Here is a 24,120-nt window from a genome sequence, read left to right as displayed (position 1 = left end):
TTGGACAGATGCACTCGATTAATGGGCTTAATATCACACATCGTCAAAGCAGTGTAATTTGATGATTAGAACATTATTATTAGCCTACACATTAAGTATGTTAACATGCACACTAATAATTCGATATTAACCTGATTGTGGCAGTAAGCAGAGTATGTAAATAGTCACGTAAACACCTTACTCTGCTTATCTAATCGGCATAAGGTCAAAATCGAAGGTAACATACGCCGATTAAAACACCTGGTTTTCTGAACAATCTTTCGAATTGTTAGGACATCTAGACAGAGTAATCGGAGTTCAAGCGGTGTATTTGATCTGCGCATGTGCCAGCACCAGAAGCGCAAATCTCCCTCTTATGCGCGAGTGAAGTGAGTTCACAAAAAATGAAAGTATGCATTTTAGAAATAGTTTATGTCCAGACTTTATATGTCCGAATTCAGAATCAAATATGCTTTTCAAAAATAACATGGTTACTGTGTTAGAACGTTTATTTTGATTGGCGATTTTCTGCATTTATCAAAAGTCCCATCAGGTACTGATGTCAGATGTGTCCATGTAAACAGGATCATTAGGGAGTCGTTCTCGCAAAGCATGTAAACGTTTTCAACGAACTATTATATTAATCTGACTATCCACTCACATGTTTGAATAGGGCACAATAATGCCAAATGCCGTTGGCGCGTATGTTTGTCACGTTCAATCACAACAGAGCGGTTCAAATATTGCAGCCTAATAAGAGCGGCTCTAATATTGCAGCCTAATAAGAGCGGTTCTAATATTGCAGCCTAATAAGAGCGGTTCTAATATTGCAGCCTAATAAGAGTGGTTCTAATATTGCAGCCTAATAAGAGCGGTTATAATATTGCAGCCTAATCGAGAGGATGCTGTGGTAGAAAAGACAACTGTGTTTAGACTACTGAACATCAATAGCAGCGAGCTGAGAAGTGAGACCACGAAACTACTACTAGGCTACAACTAGGCTGTATGGCATGCTCCATATTTTGTGAGAAAAAAATCCACAGGCGAATATTGCATCCAACAGGTGTGGCCATGGGCTTTCTATCGCTGTGAGGTTTCGCTCGCGGGAAGGCTGTACCTCTCACATGTTGACAAGTTTCGGCGGGGAATTCCGTATTCTACATGGGCACTCTCTCTTCGACCCTCACGCGACGGAAAACGGCAGTTGTCTCGGTCATAGTCACCGAGCGAGAAGAACCGGTTTGGACAGCAGAGAACGAGGACCACCTGACCGAAGCTGGACCGAGCGCCGTCATTAAAAATGCGGTTCAAAAGGTCGCTCGAGAGATGCAGAAGGTGTCTGTCATCAGCGAAGAAGGCAAGTGCTGAAACTTTCGTTGCCCTTATCAACGCATCATTAACTTTACCCTGTAGTCAGAGTGAATGTGAGTGCGCTGAATAGAGAACAAAAGAGTCAAGTTTCTATATATTGTAGGCTAAATACTACATATATTGTGCACTTCAATAAAGGGCTTACGATTTAAAAGATTTAATTATTTATGCAGGTATGTATAATGTCATTCAGTTCATTCAATATTTCAACTTAACCTACACTAAGTGTACAAAACATTAAGAAAACTTTCCTAATATGGAGTCGGAAAGCGTTCCACAGGGATGCTGGCCCATGTTGACTCCAATGGCTGGATGTCCTTTGGGTGGTGGACCATTCTTGATACACAGGGGAAACTGATAAGTGTGAAAAATCCATCAGCGTTGCAGTTCTTGACACAAACTTGTGCGCCTGGCACCTACTATCACACCCTGTTCAAAGGCACTTAACTATTTTGTCTTGCGTATTCCCCCTCTGAATGGCACACATCCACGTCTTAATTGTCTCAAGGCTTAAAACTACTTATTTAACCTACCTCCTCCCCTTCATCTACATTAATTCAAGTAGATTTAACAAGTGATCAATAAGGGATATCAATAAGGGATCATAGCTTTCACCTGGATTCACCTGGTCAGTCTATGTCATGGAAAGAGCAGGTGTTCATAATGTTTTTTACACTCACATTGTCTCTGACAGACTACAACTTTTAATTGTTTTTTATAAACTGTAGAAAGTAATTAGGTCTGCTAACATTTTTTGGGGGGAAAACCGTTGCCTAGAACAATTGGAGTAACCCAACTCAAAGTATTCCAGTGTTCAATAGTTAAAGTACACTGAACAAGAATATAAATGCAACATGCAATAATTTCAAGGATTTTACTGAGTTACAGTTCATTTAAGGAAATCCATCAATTGAAATAAATAAATGAGGCCCTATTTTATGGATTCCACATGACTAGGAATACAGATATGCTTCTGTTGATCACAGATACCTTAAAAAAGTGAAGTTGCTGGATATTGGAGGGAACTGGAACACTCTATCATACACGTCAATGTAGAGCATCCCAAACATGCTCAATGGGTGACATGTCTGGTGAGTATGCAGAACCCATGGAAGAACTGGGACGTTTTCAGCTTCTAGGAATTGTGTACAGATCCTTGCAACATGGGGCCGTGCATTATCATGCTAAAACATGAGGTGGCGGATGAATGGCACGACAATGGGCCTCAAGATCTCATCACGGTATCTCTGTGCATTCATATTGCCATTGATTAAACGCAATTGTGTTCATTGTCCGTAGCTTATGCCTGCCTATACCATAAGCCCACCACCACCATGGGGCACTCTGTTCACAGCGTTGACATAAGTAAATCGCTCACCCACATGACACCATACACGCTGTCTGCCATCTGCCCCGTACTGTTGAAACTGTGATTCATCCATGAAGAGCACTTTTCTCCAGCGTGCCAGTGGCCATCGAAGGTGAGCATTTGCCCACTGAAGTCGTTTCCGATGCCGAACTGCAGTCAGGTCAAGAACCTGGTGAGGACGACGAGCATGCGGATGAGCTTCCCTGAGACGGTTTCTGACAGTTTGTGCAGAAATTATTCGGTTGTGCAAAGCCAGTTTCATCAGCTGTCCGGGTTGCTGGTCTCAGACGATCCCGCAGGTGAAGAAGTCGGATGTGGAGGTCCTGGGCTGGAGTGGTTACATGTAGTCTGTGGTTGTGAGGCCGGTTGGACGTACTGCCAAATTCTCTAAAACGACATTGGTGGCAGCTTATGATAGAGAAATTAACATTCAATTATCTGGCAACAGCTCTGGTGGACATTCCTGCAGTCAGCATGCCAATTGCACACTCCCTCAAAACTTGAGACATCTGTGGCATTGTGTTGTGTGACAAAACTGCACATTTTAGAGTGGCCTTTTATTGTCCCCAGCACAAGGTGCACTTGTGTAATGATCATGCTGTTTAATCAGCTTATTTATATGCCACACCTATCAGGTGGATGGATTATCTTGGCAAATGAGAAATGCTAACTAACAGGGATGTAAACAAATTTGTACAGACGGATATAGATATATACGCTAATACAGGACTATTACTTTTGTGAAAGAAAGCAACCTTACTTCCCACGGCTACAGTATGTTACAGGATGCTGCATTATCCTCTGCCATTAAGAGGCATGCACATGACCTTGTTGATGGTGAGAATGGCTTGTCTCATTATTGAACATCAATTTGCCTGGCGTTTTTGATATCTGTTCATCATGTGCAATTACACCTCATAGCACAACAAACTGCTTAATACTATTTTAGAAATATACTTATCTTTCTTCAAACATGCGTACAACATTGTATAAAAGTATCATAAAGTTAAAAAAAAGAATGACCCTCAATCCTCTAAAAACAGAGCCATGTAGCACTATTAAGTATTCATCACTTGCAAAAAAAGTTGAATTGTATAATCAGCACAACACAGATACATCAAGTAATTGTTACTCAGCTATCAATGTGACTGACTACTCCTTTATTATGTTAAGTAAAAACTTAAAACATAATAGAATCAAGTAAGAACAACTTATTTAATAAATGTTAGATTGATTTTAAAATATTAAATCATCATAACGTGTAAAAACACAATAACTTAACATTAGCAGAACACAAATAAATAAAGTTAAATATACTGAATAACTTAACATTTGTTAACAGTGCTGAAAAACATTAAGTGAAAAAGGTCATATTGACATATGAGTTAGTACCACTTTTATGATTTAAGTTCTACTGACCATTAGAGATGTTTGAGTAGCCACTACTCAATTTCTTTAATGAGTTAGGCAGTAACATTTTACAGTGTAGGGTATCACCTTTATTTTTTAATAAAAGCAAGATGAGCCTCAGAGGGTTTGTAGTAGCCTAAACACGATTTCACGTAGACCTCATTATCTCCCTATAGATATAGCCTACACTCTTAGAAACAAGGTGCTAAGTAGAACCATATATGGTTCTTTGTTCCATAGGGGAACCCTTTTCGGTGCTAGGGAGAACCTAGAACCCTCTATAGTGGGTTCTTCATAGAACCCCCTGAATATGGTTCTACCTAGAACCCTATATGACCGTTTTTTCTTTGGTGGGTTCTTCCTAGAACCCTCTATGAACAGTTCCGCCAGCCTTATTAAAATGACATTCTTTATGACAATACATTACATATATCGCAAGGCCTTTCTTTGTGGACCTAGTTATACCCTAACACAGTGGTGTTAGGAAACTCCTGGTTTACAGATCACATCAGGCCTGCAAGTCACATTATGCTGGCTTGCAAAGTGATGTATAAAATCACCCTACAATAGAGCATGTTTGGATATATGATATATGGTTCTATGTAGAACCTTTCTTGCCTTCCAAATAACCCTTCTTGCCTTAAAAATAATAATTCTTGCCTTCCAAAGAATAATCAAATAACCCTTTCTTCCCAAAACTGTTCTTATGGTGTTAAAGGTTCTAGGTAGAACCCTTTACCTTATCAAGAACCCTTGTCTTCTAAAAATTGTTATTCACATCAAAACAGTTTTTGGTAGAACCCTGTCCCTCCACAAAGAACCCTTTTGGAACTTTGAGTGTGTCATTACCAGTGTTTGAAACTGCATGGACAATCTTCAAAACTGTATGCTAAAAAGCCTAGTGACTTCCAGTCAACCCAGACTGTATTTCCAAAGGTTTAGGCTAACATGTTGACCACTTCATGTCAGTTTTCTGTTATCTCAACATTTAGGCCTACTAAACAATGCCCATAGTGAGTGCAGCACATAAACACAGTCCTTCCATTGGGACCCAGACCCACAGGACCTTGTTGCACCCTGCCACACACCCAAAGTGGAGTTGGCAAGCTGCATAGTGGCCTCTGAGACTTTGACAACATCATGCAGCTTGCACAACATCTTGTTGAAGTCATTTTTCGAGCATCTGCCCCTTTGCCCTCCCACTCACCACGTGCCCTTTTGGGTGGTGGTATAATTATATTTTTTGGATACAGTTTTTGTCGTTTTGTTCTGAACCCACTGCCCGCTAGTCGTTATGACATTGTCAAGTTAGCCACCTCACTTCTCCGCCAGTGGGTGCCCTTTTTACATTTTTAGCACTTGCCCCCTCAAATGTCTGTGCACGGCCCTGTTCTCACCTGTTCAAAAACACCAGTCAAATTGAATCCCATTATTGCACAATGTCATAGCCCACACAGCTGAGGTCTCTAAAATACTTTTCTCTTTCAAGATAATATATTATATCATCAGGAATTAAAGTTACAAATCTTCCTTATTCAAAGCAAGTTGGTCAGATAAGAGCTGGGGTTGGACATATGACAGGACTCATTTACATCACGTACAGAAAACAATCAAAACAGACTTGAGGAAGATATTGTAAATCAGGAATATCCTATAATATACAGTTAAGTGCCAAAATAATGTAAACACTAACATAACTTTTTTTAATAGGGCAACCATGAGCCACCAGAACAAATTCAATGCACCTTGCCATAGATTCTACAAGTGTCTGGAACTCTATTGGAGGTTTGCGACACCATTCTTCCATGAGAAATTCCATCCTTTGGTGTTTTGTTGATGGTGATGGAAAACGCTGTCTTAGGCGACGCTCCAGAATCTCCCAGAAGTGTCCAATTGGGTTGAGATCTGGTGACTGAGACGGCCATGGCATATGGCTTATATTGTTTTTAAGCTCATCAACCACTCGTGCCCTGTGGATGGGGGCATTGTCATCCACTCCCTTCAGGATATAAATAATGGCTGAGTATTTACTGACATTTACCTTGCCCTCTAAGGGGTTGAGTGGACCTAAACCATGCCAAGAAAACAGCCACCAGAACCCTCATTTACTGTAGTGTTTCCATTATTTTGGCAGTTACCTGTACATATGTTACATACAGTATGGGTTAGTTTAGAGTAACCTATGGTGTTACAGGGTCAGTATTCAGAATATTTCTCTGTCATGGTAACTCTGTAACACATTAATAGCATATTGTTGTTGTTTTCGTCTTCATTACCCTTTAGAAATCCATCATAATGACTGAATCTTACTGTTTTATTTCAAGCCCACTGGACTCACAGGGTTGAGTAGGCAGAACAAAGACAGTGGAATTGATTATGTGTCCTCTTCTCTACTCTCTGGGCAGCAGATTGAGCACACATACACATCTCTCCTCTTTGGGCAGTGGATTGAATGCACTGCAGGCTCAAGATTTAATTCGCTCTCCAGACCTGGGTTCAAATACTATTTGAAATAATTTAAAATACTTTATCCGTGCTTGATTGAGCTTGCCTGGATCAATAGAACAGTCCCAAAACTGTAACCCCCTGCTTACCTGGCACTCAAGGCAGGCTAGAGCAAATGCTCAAAGTATATGAAACATTTAAAATACTATTTGAACCCAGGTCTGCTGCTCTCCACTGTGCTGTCTGCTGCCAAAGCTTATTGGACAGCTGCTAGGAAAGCAATTAAAGATAGCCAAATGATGCGTAATTAAGAGGAATGAATTCAGCCCAATCACAGTGAAGAGCTGTTAGATTAACATGAGTACAAACCAGGGTCAATCTGCACTGTGTTTTTCCAGGGGTAGCTCCTCAATAGAGGAAACCTCCCATCATCTCTACAATCCACAAAACTGTTATTTTTAGATGTCAATTTACTCTAAATAAAATCTTTGTCTCTATTATTATGCTTTTTATAACACCTTTGTTGTGCCAGTGAACTGTGCATTTGCCTGCTCTGTGTGAATGGAGCTGAGACAAGAGAGATATGAGAAGAGATATGTTAAAAATGAGTGATACAGCTTTTTGCATATTGAGAGGCATATGTTTCCTTCATTGAATATGAAGAAATACAGTGCATTCGAAAAGTAATCAGACCCCTTGACTTTCTCCACATTTTGTTGTTACAGCCTAATTAAAAAATTGATTATATTGTTTTTTTTTCTCATCAATCTACACACAATACCCCATAATGACAAAGCAAAAGCAGGTTTTTAGGAATGTTTGCAAATGTATATAAAAAAACTGAAATATCACATTTACATACGTTTTCAGACCTTTTACTCAGTAGGTTGTTGAAGCACCTTTGGCAACGATTACAGCCTCGAGTCTTCTTGGGTATGATGATACAAGCGTGGCACATCTGTATTTGGGGAGTTTCTACCTCCCATTCTTCTCTGCAGATGCTCTCAAGCTCTGTCAGGTTGGATGGGGAGCGTCGCTGCACAGCTATTTTCAGGTCTCTCCAGAGATTTTCGATCGGGTTCAAGTCCGGACTCTGGCTGGGCCACTCAAGGACATTCAGAGACTTATCCCTAAGCCACTCCTGTGTTGTCTTGGCTGTGTGCTTAGGGTCGTTGTCCTGTTGGAAGGTCAACATTTGCCTCAGTCTGAGGTCCTGATAGCTCTGGTGCAGGTTTTCATCAAGGATCTCTCTGTACATTTTTCTGTTCATCTTTCATGCTGCCACCACCATTCTTTACCGTAGGGATGGTGCCAGGTTTCCTCCAAACGTGATGCTTGGCATTCAGGCCAAAGAGTTCAATCTTGGTTTCATCAGACCAGAGAATCTTGTTTCTCAATATCTGAGAGTCCTTTAGGTGCCCTTTGGCAAACTCCAAGTGGGCTATCGTGCATTTTTACTGCGGAGTGGCTTCCGTCTGGCCACCCTACCATAAAGTCCTGATTGGTGGAGTGCTGCAGAGATGGTTGTCCTTCTGGAATATTCTCCCATCTCCACAGAGGAACTCTGGAGCTCTGTCGGAGTGACTGTCGGGTTCTTGGTCACCTCCCTGACCAAGGCACTTCTCCGCTGATTGCCCAGTTTGGCCGGGCGGCCAGCTTTAGGAGAGTCTTGGTGGTTCCAAACTTCTTCCATTTAAGAATGATGGAGGCCACTGTGTTCTTGGGGACCTTCAATGCTGCATACTTTTTTTATTACCCTTCCCCAGATCTGTGCCTCAACACTATTCTGTCTCGGAGATCTGCAGACAATTCCTTTGACCTCATGGCATGGTTTTTCCTCTGACATGCACTGTCAACTGTGGGACCTTATATAGACAGGTGTGTGCCTTTCCAAATCATGTCCAATCAATTGAATTTACCACAGGTGGGCTTCAATCAAGTTGTAGAAACATTTCAAGGATGATCAATGGAAACAGGATGCACCTGAGCTTAATTTTGAGTCTCATAGCAAAGGGTCTGAATAGTTATGTAAATAAGGTATCAATTTACAAAAATGTTGTTTACCAGTCCACTTTGTCATTATGGGGTATTGTGTGTAGATTAATGATGATTTTATTTAATACGTTTTATAATAAGGCTGTAACGTAACCAAATGTGGAAAAAGTCAAGGGGTCTGAATACTTTCTGAGTTGCTATAGGGATTTAGCTAATAGACTAGTAAGCTACACAGTGTATCAAACATTAGGAACACCTGGCCTTTTCATGACATAGACTGATTAGGTGAATCCAGGTGAAATTTAAGATCCCTTATTGATGTTACTTGTTAAATCCACTTCAATCAGTGTAGATGAAGGGGAGGAGACAGGTTAAAGAATGATTTTTAAGCCTTGAGACAACTGAGACATGGATTGTGTGTGTGCTGTTCACTATGTGAATGGGCAAGACAAAATATTGAAGTACCTTTGAACATGGTATGGTAGTAGGTGCCAGGTGCACCGATTTGAGTATGCCAAGAACTAGAACGCTGCTGGGTTTTTCACACTCAACATTTTCCTGTGTGTATCAAGATTGGTCCACCACCCAAAGGACATCCATCCAACTTGACACAACTGTGGGAAGCATTGGCGTCAACGTGGGCCAGCATCACTGTGGAACACTTTCGACACCTTGTAGAGTCCATGCCCCGACTAATTGAGTCTGTTTTGAGGGTGTGCAACTTAATATTAGGAACGTGTTCTTAAAGTTTTGTACACTCAGTGTATATTTAATAGTGCCTCATTAAGTCTTTGACTTGTCACAGTAATGACCAGTCCTGCCTTGTAACAACTTCTGCCCACAGGCCACAGCATTACCACATAATGTAGAAGCCTGAGCCTGATATATGTCACCTGTACACACTTGTAGAAAAACAATACGGTATCTAGAACCTAAAAGGGTCCTCGTCTGTCCCCGTAGGAGAACCCTTTGAATAACCCTTTTTGGTTCTAGGTAGAACCCTTTTGTGTTCCCCTTTCCACAGAGGTCTACATGGAACCCAAATGGGTTATACCTGAAACCAAAAAGGGTTCTCCTATGGGAGCAGCCAAAGAACCATTTTGGAACCCTTTTTTCTAAGAGTGTATCTGAGACCTAGACCAGTGTTAGACACCAAGAGAGATGATCTGCCTTTCAATGTCAAGCCACAGGCCACACCTTATGAGAGCATTCCCTGTTAGCAGGCAGGCCAGTGATGAGCCACAGAAATCCTTAACCCTGAAAGTGCCAACGGGTCATTTTTGACCCCAAACTGAAAATGGCAAAAATACACTTTCTGTCAAACAGCAACACTTTTATTTTATTTTATTAAACCTCTGTAACACAATAAAATGGTTTAAATTCCCCAACGTAAGCATATCTTAAAAACACACACACACCTTTATAGTAACGTTTCATGTTTCAAAATAGATGTGTTTTTCATGTTTGAATAGATATTTTGATAAATTTCATCCATAGCCACTTGTTATGAACATTTGTCTGTTGTTCATTCAAAGTGTTGTGTTTCTGTTATACTCAGAGGCTGAGAAATTGGTGATTGAGCCAATCTGACATAACGATACTCCTGAAATAGGCGAAATGCCTGCTGGTGCCATCAGACCTTTAGCTAGAACTTTGGAACTATGGGCTGTCAACTCAGTTCCAATTACATCTGAAAGAGGAGACTCAACTTGGTGTAGAGACATTTCCTGGATGCCAAATATGTATTTACATTTTTGAGTAATTCTTTTGTTATACCGGTGTGGGTCAATATCTACAGTATATATTTTCAGGGTACGTACAGTGCCTTCAGAAAGTATTCATACCCCTTGACTTATTCCACATTTTGTTGTGCTACAGCCTGAATTCAAAATTGATTCAATATATATTTTTTCTCGCCCATCTACAACAAATACCCCATAATGACAAAGTTAAACATGTTTTTATAAGTATTCACACTGCTGAGTGTGAATGTTAGAATCACGTTAGAATCACGTTTGGCACTGATTACAGCTGTAAGTCTTTCTGGATAAGTCTCTAAGAGCTTTGCACACCTGGATTGTACAATATTTGCACATTCTTCAAGCTCTATCAAGTTTGTTGCTGAAAATGGCTAGACAGCCATTTTTAAGTCTTGCTATAGATTTTCAAGCTGATTTAAGTCAAAACTGTAACTAGGCCACTCAGGAACATTCAATGTCGTCTTGGTAAGCAACTCCTTGTGTTTTAGGTTATTGTCCTGATGAAAGGTGAATTTGTCTTCCAGTGTCTGTTGGAAAGCACACTGAACCAGGTTTTCCTCTAGGATTTTGCCTGTGCTTAGCAATTTTATGTTTCTTTTTTATAAAAAAAAACTCCCTAGTCCTTGTCGATGACAAGCAAAACCATAACACGATGCAGCCACCACCATGCTTGAAAATATGAAGCGTGATACTCAGTGATATGTTGTGTTGGATTTGCCCCAAACATAATGCTTTGTATTCAGGATATAAAGCTAATTTCTTTGCCACATCTTTTGCAGTTTTACTTTAGTACCTCATTGCAAACAGGGGTTGAATACTTATTGACCCAAGACATTTCAGCTTTTTATTTTTAAATTAATTTGTAAAAATGTCTAAAAACATGATTCACTTTGACATTATGGGTGTTGTGTGTAGGCCAGTGACACAAAATCTCTTTACTCCATTTGAAATTCAGGCTGTAACACAACAAAATGTGGAAAAAGTCAAGGGAAGGGGTTTGAATACTTTCTGATGGCACTATACATCTACCTCTGTGACAAATGTGGTGCTTTAATAAAAAAGTTCACTATTGATTCCACATTTTAAACATGCACCACTAGTACAGGGGTTCCCAAACATCCCGCAACCCCCTGCTCTACGTCTGTTTTGTATGGGCATAAGCACTGTTCACACCCCTCTTGTTGGCGGAGAGAAAGTGTTGCAGATTTAAAGCTTATTTCCTGCAATTCTACACATTCTGTCATGAGGTGCAGAGAAAATGCAGTAATTTTAAACCTAATTTTCTTGCAATTCTATAAATTTTGTCATGTTTAATGTGTATGCATATGACATTTGAGACTCGAACATTATTACAAAATCTATGAGCTAAAAACCTAGCTAAAAAACGTTTGCTGACATGGGCTAGTTGATCTGGAAATTTCTGACAAGTTATAAATAACTCTATGGTATGCAATGATTAACATGATAATAGGAAAACTGGTGATGCACTACCCAATTTTGAAATTTCACCTTGTGCATTCTACTATTACAACTTTCAATAGTAAGTTGTAAACCATATTGAGTTCGTATACACTGCACTAGTGTACAAAAGAGATCATTTTTACTTCCTCCATTTTAACACAGAAATCAATGATATTTGTTGGAAACTAAATGCTTGAAATGTTTTTTTTCCCCAGAAGGATCAAAAAAAGGCTTGCGAAATCATGACATTCTTTTACCTTTTAGGGTTAAAGGCACACTTCTTAGTTTTCCTTTTCCTGTGGCTGTACCAACAAATTACTCACACAATTACAGCTGAAACAAAACAAACACATACAAATGTTTGATTTACAACTATCAAGTCACCTTTTGTATTTGCAAAGACCCATATACATCGATTATAATTTAAGAGACAGACACTTATTACAAAAAATTTAATGTAATCAGTCCTCAAAAATAAAGTATTCTTTCTGTTGCCATCTAGCAGAAGATCAGTCGAGCTGCTAAAAATGTTTGGGGAAATTCTACTGCACTGGTAAGGTTAACGTACAGAACATTTATCAAACGTGGCCACTAGATGGCTCCATTTAACAATAAACTTCCAACAAAATAACACCCACTTCTCTGGAGGCTCAAAGGATGAAGAAACATAGGGGGTGAGCAGGTGTGTGGAGTGCAACATAGTATGCCATCTCTATGAGGGAGCCTCTGTGTGTGTACATGTGGTGTGTGTGCGTGTGTGTGTGTCTGTGTGTGTTGAGCAGGTGTATGGAGTGCAACATAGCATGCCATCTATCTCTTGAGGGAGTGTGACCTCTGGGAATCAATGTGCTCTGACTGGATTTAACCAAAAGCAGTATTTGACATTTTGGCTTGTTTAATCTGAAAGGATTATCTTGTCACACCCAGAGAGCTGATCCTTGATAAAACATTCATTAACTTACCTTATTGCTTTTCCATTTCCACTTTTTATGAATGGATTCAAAGGGGCCACGTGCCTGGGGATTACAGAGACCTTTGAACAATGTTCATGCGGGCCAGGAGTCAGGATTAAGTCTGTTTGATCCTGTTTGATCCTCTCTCTAACTGTGAATAAGAGAAGCAGTTGATAGTTGTTCCCATTGAGACTGCAGCCAAAAACATTTTTGTTGTCCGATTAATCAATTATTTAAGTATTTCTGCCATACAAGCTTTCATATATATTGGTGAATAGTTATAGCTATTCTGATATAGAAAAGGAAACCACAAATAGTCTATTACCAGGCATATTACCAGGCATAATGATGCAGCATTTTATTCATGAATATTGCACATGCCCACTGGGCACACACTGGTTAAATACATGTTGAATTGACATCTGTGCCAAGGAGGTGATACCTTTAATAACAGTACCATGAGTAAACATTATTCTTTAGGATTCCTATGAGTCTATTCGTGTTGTAGACCCTTCTGTAGACACAGAGAACATTTACATCATTTAGGCCTATTTCAGTGCCTGGCTTCCACAAAAATAGTTCTAATTCCAGGGCTGTGGGGTGTTTATGGGCTGACATTAACTCAATGGAAAGGAAGGAGATGTCAGGGAGACAATCGGTTTCTTGATCACATAGAGAATATATGGGTCTATTCAATTATATTACTAGGCTATTTTTTATCCATGGCAGATGTGAGGTATTTCCTTCTGATGTTTGTAATACTGTTTAATTTATGGCATATATCAACATTGACAACGAGTGCGTAAGACGTCCTTTTTGACACGCTTGGCTTCATTATAAGTGCGCACATCATTAATACATTTTTGTCAGATAATTATCTTAGCAACAAATGTAGAATGTCTAATACATTAACCTGGGACATGTTTGGCTTAATTTAATCAACACACATGAATTTTCCATGTTGTCCAACAATTCAGTATTGATGTCTATGCAAGTAGACGGTGATAAATAGTGGTGGGCACTAATATCGATAATTCAATAGTACTGCAGCGAGTACATTTCATATTTTATTAAAATACTTTCCCCCTTTCATCTGTGGTTTTATCCTTCCCAGCCTTTTAGTACAAAAAAAAAAACTGTACTTACCTCTAGCTATGTTTTTGCTATACAGTTACCTTTTTGCCCTGAGCAGCCACCCATCTTGGGGTCCAATCAAAACGGCAGAATCTTCAAAGGAGGCGGGATCAATCAAAAAAATGCAAGATGGCAGCTGTTTAAGTTGCGAAAAACCCCATTTGAAAATCACACATTTTTATTTTCTACAAAAGAAATACATGTTTTCTGAATGATATAAGCAGTTTTGTGTGTAACTACCTAAAACTATCTATCTATTTGTTTTCTAACCTAAGTTTAGCAGTTAGTAAGTTAGTGATTAATGCTAACGTTAGCTGTCAGCTAATAGCACCTGTACTGAGGAGTCAATCTGACCACTTGTGGCTGGTATCATTGCTGGTGGACTGTTGATTTTTATCTTTGGGGTTCGTTAGCTAGACATTTTTCTTCAGCTAGCTAGCAGCAAAAAAGCAAACTAACTTGCTACCTTTTCCGCTCTGCTTCTCTGGGGAGTTCTTTCCTAATACTGAATTCCACGTTTATCGGCCAATCAATCAATCAATCAATAATCTTAATTCTAACACTGCACACACTAACCCATCTTTCCCAGTACACCACCATTTTACTATTTACTTTTGCAATACATCCTATTTTACTGTGATGTCTTACGAGGGTCTTGAATCTCTCTATTTGTACCATTGTAACAGTACTGTTTGTAGGTCCATCTGAACCCAGACATTGACTGATTGGTTTTATTAACCTCATCTGTTAGAAGCCTTGAAGAGCTATCAACAACCAATGGCATGTGTGTGTACATTGCTTCAAGGCAATTGTTCAGTATTTCAGGCACTAACACACACACAGAGGGAGAATTGTCTCATCAAACTCACTGATGTGGAACCCATTGGGAGCCTGCCGTTTTTAAACTCAAACTGTAATAAAGAAAACAGAACAGGAGCAATTTTACTTCACTGGCCAGTAACAGGTTGAGTAAATAGTACTGCTGGCAGCTCAACAGAAAGCCATAATGTTCATCACAAATGTCATCCTATCCCCTATATAGTGCATTACTGTCCCCTTTGTAGTGCACTATATAGGGAAAAGGATATCATTTGGGATGCAGACTTATGGGGTAGCAGGCAGAGTAATGTCTCAATTGTTACATCCTATCTATTTCACTGGATACCAGACGTTTTCATTGGACATGTAGCATTTTGCTACATTTAGGAGGGGTTCTGAAAGACACTCTAGCAACAACGACTGGAACCTAAAAGACACCCACCATGAGTACCTACTACATTTGCCCACTAAGAGGCAAACAAAAAGAAAACCCATACTAAACTTAAAGAAAGGAAGCAAAACAAAAAGGTGGACCAAAACAAAATCACAAAGGATTGTTTGTCTAGAAATCTAAATAGGGAGCGCCAACTAAAAGGCATTAACCCTCCGCATCTATCAAGAAAACTGGAGCACTGGCCCAGCCACTCTTAAATAGCACCTGGGCCAGCACAGGTGTAACACATACTGACTAACGAGGTGACACCAATCGGTGTGCCCTACATGTTAATGAGCTATACGTACTAAAGTCCAACCTCAAAACATAAACGGAAAATCAAAGCTTGTAACAGAACTAATAAATGAGACAAATGTTTGATGTGAATGTTACCATTTGAAAATGATGTAGAATAGAATGAAATTCTGATCCAGAAACAGTTTGAGGCGCTTAGAAATTAATCATCAGAGGAAAAATGTGCAATAGAAGCAAGCAGATCCTTTTTGCCAATCTGGTTTAGTGGTACTGCAGAGTCCAGACATTGGTATTGGTTTGACATTTACCCTGACACTTTCTCCTCTGTCTCTCCGTCTCATTCCTCTCTGATGCTATCCAGAATAAAATATGAAAGGACAGTGGATGTCTACTCACCGTGAAAAAGCAAAACAAGCAGTTTCTTTGCTGAGCCCTCTGTGGACAAGGAGAAGCGCTTCCTGTATAAGATGTGCTTGTTTGAGCCATTAAAATAGTTATAGTAGAAAGCTCATACAGACAGACTCATGCCTCTCTTCTTTCTCAGAAGGTGTACAGTACAGACTTGGGTGCTGTGCTGACCACAGGTGGCTAGTGGCACCTTCATTGTGGAGGATGGGCTCATAATAATAGCTTTCAGGGGTGTCATGCACCCCAAACATCAGAGTGGGCACAATGTACGTGAGGGTGGTTGGAGAATTTAGCATTTTTCAAACACCTGAAAGCTTTTTCATGCAATCTAGAGCCATAACCATTATGCTTAATTCTATGTAAAAATGTTTTATTTTTTCTCTATGTCTAACCATACCTCTCGAACTGTCTGTATCCTCCTGATGGGTAGTTCTTTTTTTAAATAAACTTAATATGCTTCTCTGCATCTCTGCTAAAATCTGGGTTTCCTCCAGATGTGACACGTGGCAAAGAGTTCAGTCTTGGTTTCATCAGACCATATAATCTTGTTTCTCATGGTCTGAGAGTCATTTAGGTGCCTTTTGGCAAACTCCAAGCGGGCTGTCATGTGCCTTTTACTGAGGAGTGGCTTCTTTCTGGCCACTCTACCATAAAGGCCTGATTGGTGGAATGCTGCAGAGATGGTTGTCTTTCTGGAAGGTTCTCCTATTTCCACAGAGAAACTCTGGAGCTCTGTCAGAGTGACCATCAGGTTCTTGGTCACCTTCCTGACCAAGGCCCTTCTCCCTCAGTTGCTCAGTTTGGCCGGGCGACCAGCTCTAGGAAGAATCTTGGTGGTTCCAAACTTCTTCAATTCAAGAATGATGGAGGCTACTGTGTTCTTGGGACCTTCAATGCTGCAGAAATATTTTGGTACCCTTCCCCAGATCTGTGTCTCGACACAATCCTGTCTCGGAGCTCTATGGACAATTCCTTTGACCTCATGGCTTGGTTTTTGCTCTGACATTCACTGTCAACTGTGGGACCTTATATAGAGAGATGTGTGCCTTTCCAAATCATGTCCAATCAATTTAATTTACCACAGGTGCACTCCAATCAAGTTGTAGAAACATCTTAAGAATGATCAATGGAAACAGGATGCACCTGAGCTCAATTTCGAGTCTCATAGCAAAGGGTCTGAATACTTATGTAAATAAGGCATTTCTGTTGTTTTGGGCAACAGGTTGTGGCAACAGGTCACATGTAAAAAAAAAATGGTTGTCATTATGAGGTATTGTGTGTGTGTGTGTGTGTGTGTGTGTGTGTGTGTGTGTGTGTGTGTGTGTGTGTGTGTGTGTGTGTGTGTGTGTGTGTGTGTGTATTAATGAGATTTCTTTTTGTGTTTAATCCATTTTAGAATAAGGCTGTAACGTAACAAAATGTGGAAAAATGGAAGGGGTCTGAATACTTTCCGATTACACTGTTAAAATTACAAAGATGTGTCAGAGAAGAGCACAGTCTGGTTATCAGTGACATTTTGTTGGACTCCATCAAGTGTAATTTACCAGTCTTCTGAAGTGGATGGAGGATTTTTGCATTGTTACTATAACAACGGTGTGGAAATCACGTAATTTGGCATTCTGTGGCAGAGCACATATGTGTCTTGTCATTGACTACAAGTCAAACCGCCTGCACAGAAAGATAGAGATCAGGGGGCGTGTTAGCCACATACCTGCATATTACCATCTAGGCCTATAACTGTTACCCTGATGTGAATCAGAATCACTTTATTAGCCAACTACATTTACGCAAACCCAGAATTTGATTGCTGCCAGCAATAGACAATGTACGAACAGAATACAGACACCAAGTCAACATAGTCAACTTACAGAATATACACTATAAATATAGTAAACATAAAACTCTGGAATATAAACTGATTTACAGTGAGGATATATACTTTACAGAGGGTGTTATATATGTACAGTATGCAGAAGGAGGGATGCTGTAGTGATGAATATACTGTGTACAGTGCATATAAAGTGTTATGCAAAGGAGTACATAGTGTGTACATAGGGCAAATGCAGTTATTCGTATTACAGGTCACTGACGGCAATGTGCATTGTTCGGCTCAATGCAAAGTCTATTAATCCCTATGAGCCCGATGGCTGGTTGGCCTGTTCAGGTGGTTTTGGTCAAGATTGACCGGAACTATTTCCCAAAGGGGGGTCTTTGAAAGATGGGATGTTTGGGGTGGGTGGGGTCGGCAATGATCGTTCCTGCACGCTTCCCTGTCCTGGAGTCGTACACGTGCATTTCCTCGATGGAGGGCAGGTGACAGCCGATGACCCCCTCCGCAGAAATGGTTAACCTCAGTATAACCCCTGGCTGTGGTTTTTGTTTCAGAACTCATTATGTATTTCCTGAATTCATTATGTTTCCTGGTGGGATGTCATTGGACATGTGTATCTGGTTCTTATCTTTTACCATGGCAACCAGAGAATACAGCAGTTAGCGTGTTCTGTTCTCACAAGACTGAACGAGGTATGATCAAATCAGAATTAGATCGCCTGCTAATGGGCTGAAATGGCAGCTGCAGGACACTCTCTCACACACACACAGCATGGGGATTTTTTATTTTTTATTTCACCTTTATTTAACCAGGTAGGCAAGTTGAGAACAAGTTCTCATTTACAATTGCGACCTGGCCAAGATAAAGCAAAGCAGTTCGACAACATACAAAAACACAGAGTTACACATGGAGTAAAACAACATACAATCAATGATGCAGTAGAAGAAAAAAATAAATAAAATAAGACTATATACAATGTGAGCAAATGATGTGAGATAAGGGAGGTAAAGGCAAAAAAATGCCATGGTGGCAAAGTAAATAAAGTATAGCAAGAAAAACACTGGAATGGTAGATTTGTAGTTTGAAGAAAGTTCAGAGATAAAATATAAATAATATGGTGCAAAGGAGCAAAATAAATAAAATAAATAAATACAGTAGGGGAAGAGGTAGTAGTTTGGGCTAAATTATAGATGGGCTATGTACAGGTGAAGTGATCTGTGAGCTGCTCTGACAGCTGGTGCTTAAAGCTAGTGAGGGAGATAAGTGTTTCCAGTTTCAGAGATTTTTGTAGTTCGTTCCAGTCATTGGCAGCAGAGAACTGGAAGGAGAGACGACCAAAGGAGGAGTTGGCTTTAGGGGTGACCAGAGAGATATACCTGCTGGAGCGCGTGCTACAGGTGGGTGCTGCTATGGTGACCAGTGAGCGGAGATAAGGGGGGACTTTACCTAGCAGGGTCTTGTAGATGACCTGGAGCCAATGTGTTTGGTGACGATTATGAAGCGAAGGCCAGCCAACGAGAGCGTACAGGTCGCAGTGGTGGGTAGTATATGGGGCTTTGGTGACAAAACGGATGGCACTGTGATAGACTGCATCCAGATTGTTGAGTAGGGTATTGGAAGCTATTTTGTAAATGACATCGCCGAAGTCGAGGATTGGTAGGATGGTCAGTTTTACGAGGGTATGTTTGGCAGCATGAGTGAAGGATGCTTTGTTGCGAAATAGGAAGCCAATTCGAGATTTCACTTTGGATTGGAGATGATTGATGTGAGTCTGGAAGGAGAGTTTACAGTCTAACCAGACACCTAGGTATTTGTAGTTGTCCACAAATTCTAAGTTAGAACCGTCCAGAGAAGTGATGCTGGACAGGCGGGCAGGTGCAGGCAGCGATCGGTTGAAGAGCATGCATTTAGTTTTACTTGTGTTTAGGAGCAGTTGGAGACCACGGAAGGAGAGTTGAATGGCATTGAAACTCGTCTGGAGGGTTGTTAACACAGTGTCCAAAGAAGGGCCAGAAGTGTACAGAATGGTGTCGTCTGCGTAGAGGTGGATCAGAGATTCACCAGCAGCAAGAGCATCATTTATGTATACAGAGAAAAGAGTTGGCCCAAGAATTGAACCCTGTGGTACCCCCATAGAGACTGCCAGAAGTCCAGACAGTAGGCCCTCCGATTTGACACACTGAACTCTGTCAGAGAAGTAGTTGGTGAACCAGGCGACGCAATCGTTTGAGAAACCAAGGCTACTGAGTCTTCCGATGAGGATGTGGTGATTAACAGAGTCAAAAGCTTTGGCCAGGTCAATGAATACGGCAGCACAGTATTGTTTCTTATCGATGGCGGTTACGATGTCGTTTAGGACCTTGAGCGTGGCTGAGGTGCACCCATGACCAGCTCTGAAACCAGATTGCATAGCGGAGAGGGTGCGGTGGGATTCGAAATGGTCGGTAATCTGTTTGTTGACTTGGCTTTCGAAGACCTTAGAAAGGCAGGGTAGGATGGATATAGGTCTGTAGCAATTTGGGTCAAGAGTGTCACCTCCTTTGAAGAGGGGGATGACAGCAGCTGCTTTCCAATCTATGGGAATCTCAGACGACACGAAAGAGAGGTTGAACAGGCTAGTAATAGGGGTTGCAATAATTTCGGCAGATAATTTTAGAAAGAAAGGGTCCAGATTGTCAAGCCCAGCTGATTTGTAGGGGTCCAGATTTTGCAGCTCTTTCAGAACATCAGCTGAATGGATTTGGAGAAATGGGGGAGGCTTGGGCGAGTAGCTGTGGGGGGTGCAGTGCTGTTGAATGCAGTAGGGGTAGTTAGGTGGAAAGCATGGCCAGCCGTAGAAAAATGCTATTTGCATGTTTACATTTAGTACATTGTTGGTGGCTGAAATTTAAGATCCTACATGTGTAAGACATCACAGCTGCACGTCAAGCATAGTCTAAAGTTCACAAGAATTATGTCCTGATATCTTTATCGGTTTTATGTCACTGGGGAAGCAGTATTTCAAGACAACAGCCTAACTGAATCTCCATAGTTTGTAACAGGTTTTTGATAGAATCGTTTGAACATTCTCCACTGGATCCTCCACTCATAGTGGAATTCTCTATGAGGCATTCTCATTCTCATGAGAAATTCTCATAGAACTCCCTCCACTATTGTACTCTCAGGACTCAAGAATTTCCCAATGTTCCTACTCACAAGAGAGAGAGAGAGAGAGAACATGTATTTGCTCTAAGACTATATTATTGTTACATCATAGATGAGAAGCTCTGCCTTTCCATTAGCACGGTGCTACTGTAACGTTGAAGGGGCTACGACTGACTGTCTCCATGGCAACCTGTTAAACCACACTGACTGTCACTAACAGTGATTGGTTGTATAAACAAGCTTATAAATGTTGTGTACAAATCATTGTATTTACTGACTCTCTTTCTTCTCCCTCTTGCTCTCCTTTTCTTTCTCTCTCCTTCTCCCTCTCTCTAATCCACGCACCCCTCTCCCACTCACTCACTGACTCACACTGACTCTCTCTAACCCACCTCTTTTTTCCCCCTCTCTCAATTCAATTTAAATTTAAGGGGCTTTAATGGCATAGAAAACATATGTTTACATTGACAAAGCAAGTGAAATAGATAATAAACAAAAGTGAAATAAACAATACAAAATTGACAGTAAACATTATACTCCCAAAAGTTCCAAAATAATAAAGACATTTCAAATTGTGGCTATATACAGTGTTGTAACGATGTGCAAATGGTTAAAGTACAAAAGGGAAAATAAATAAACATAAATATGGGTTCTATTTACAATGGTGTTTGTTCTTCACTGGTTGCCCTTTTCTTGTGGCAACAGGTCACAAATATTGCTGCTATGATTGCACACTGAAATTTCACCCAATAGGTGATATTGGATTTGTTTTCAAATTCTTTGTGGGTCTCTGTAATCTGAGGGAAATATGTGTCTCTAATATGGTCATACATTTGGCATGAGATTAGGAAGTGCAGCTCAGTTTCCACCTCATTTTGTGGGCAGTGTGCACATAGCCTGTCTTCTCTTGAGAGCCAGGTCTGCCTACAGCAGCCTTTCTCAATAGCAAGGCTATGCTCACTGAGTCTACATAGTCAAAGCTTTCCTTCATTTTGGGTCAGTCACAGTGGTCAGGTATTCTGCCACTGTGTACTCTCTGTTTAGGGTCAAATAGCATTCTAGTTTGATCTGTTATTTTGTTAATTACTTGACACATTGGAAATAATTATCTTTTTGTTTTCTTAGGATTTGGTTGTGTCTAATTGTGTCTTTCTCACTCTCTTTCTTTCTCTCGCTCTCTTTCTCTCTCTCAATTACAGTAATGGACTTTGTTAATATTCTCATTTTGATCCTGATTCCTTTTCGCTCTACGCCTAACAGGAAAAAGACTACAGAAAACCATTAGCATATTAATGACGTCCATATCTAAACACAGCTAGTGGGATGAAATAATTACACATTCCTAGATGACAATAACACAGAATGTCAGAGGGTAATAATTTCTCCACAGAAATCACGGAAATTAGAGGTAGAGGCTAATTTGGTTCAGATTGTCAGGGATTCTAATGGATTTAATCAACATCATAGGAATGTTATCAGGGATCAGGGAAAGAAAACACTGTGACTGCAGCCAAATACCCCAGGATAAGGTAAGATACCCTGCTAGGTGACCGACTGGCTACAACCTGCCACAGGACAGTACTCCACAGGACAACTCTCACTTCACAGTTCATATATGCCGCCAAAGAGCCCAGGATCAGGTTGGGGCGCTGCATAGCATGGCTGTAATTATAGAATCGCTATGGACACAGGCCTGTCCTCATATTGGCTGTTACTGCTTACTTCACTTTACACATTCTGTACCCCCAGTTCATGCAATGGCCAATGTTTGATCACACATTTCATCATCATTCCCTGTCCCAGCACACTGGTCCTTTGAGCTGGATAGGAACACAATGTTTGATCTACATTTAGATTTGGTATGTTGGATCTTTATCATTAGTTTGCCCTGATAAAGCTGATCCAAGCTACTCCTGCATTAGTCACAGTCTTCACCAGTGTGTTGTTTTGCTGAACAATGTGGAAAATATGCAATTATAACACTGCAATCCATCTCTCAAAAGTATTTTCCTTGATTCCTTGTGCCTCTGTCCTCACCTCCTTCTGTGACATTTTGAGAAGGAGGTGAATAGAGAGGACACGAGGAGTCACAGGCACGATTCAGGACACGATTCACAGTGTGTTGTCTGAGCTGTGGTTCTAACAGTCTGCTCCTCCTGTCCTGCCAGGTGACTCACTGCACTCCAACTCCATAGTGCACAAGCCATCCCAACCCTTGTCCTGGCCACTGAGGACCAGGTGTAGCACTGTGGGGGTCCGGCCTCGGCTGCAACCAGGGATGGGGATGGGAACAGGGGGATCAGGGAAAGAAAACACTGTGACTGCAGCCAAATACCCCAGGATAAGGTAAGATACCCTGCTAGGTGACCGACTGGCTACAACCTGCCAAAGGACAGTACTCCACAGGACAACTCTCACTTCACAGTTCATATATGCAGCCAAAGAGCCCAGGATCAGGTTGGGGCGCTGCATAGCATGGCTGTAATTATAGAATCGCTATGGACACAGGCCTGTCCTCATATTGGCTGTTACTGCTTACTTCACTTCACACATTCTGTACCCCCAGTTCAGGCAATGGCCAATGTTTGATCACACATTTCATCATCATTCCCTGTCCCAGCACACTGGTCCTTTGAGCTGGATAGGAACACAATGTTTGATCTACATTTAGATTTGGTATGTTGGGTCTTTATCCCATTAAAATATCCCATTTGATCCTCTTTGATTCATGAGCAAAATGCTGTGTTTTGCATCGGGGTATAAACGGTGGGAGTAATGAAATTCAATGCTTTGGCATCAATTCTCCCGCAGAAACACACACACACACACACACACACACACACACACACACACACACACACACACACACACACACACACACACACACACACACACACACACACACACACACACACACACACACACACACACACACACACACACACACACACACACAAGCCCAGGCTCAGGTAGCCATAGCAACACGTCTACTCTGCTGCTCATTTGTTCTCAGAAACATATTGCAGTCAAAGTCCTGTTATGAAAATCATGACCACTTTGCAAAAATAACAGTCCTTTGCACCAGTGAAGAAGCAACAGTCTACCACAATGTTTCAGTCTGCAAAGAGCAAAGCTACAATGCAGTGAAACTATAACCTAGAGTGAGTCGCATACTACAGTAAGAGAAGAAGAAGCTTCGATATGGAATATTATAAACTGGGTGGGTCGAGCCCTGAATGCTGATTGGCTGACAGCCGTGGTATATTAGACCGTATACCACGGGTATGACAAAACATTTATTTTTACTGCTGTAATTACGTTGGTAACCAGTTTATAATAGCAATAAGGCACCT

Source organism: Salmo salar, chromosome ssa25 (assembly GCF_905237065.1).
Source record: "Salmo salar chromosome ssa25, Ssal_v3.1, whole genome shotgun sequence".
Taxonomy (NCBI): Eukaryota; Metazoa; Chordata; class Actinopteri; order Salmoniformes; family Salmonidae; genus Salmo; species Salmo salar.
Note: the sequence above shows the minus strand (reverse complement) of the source record.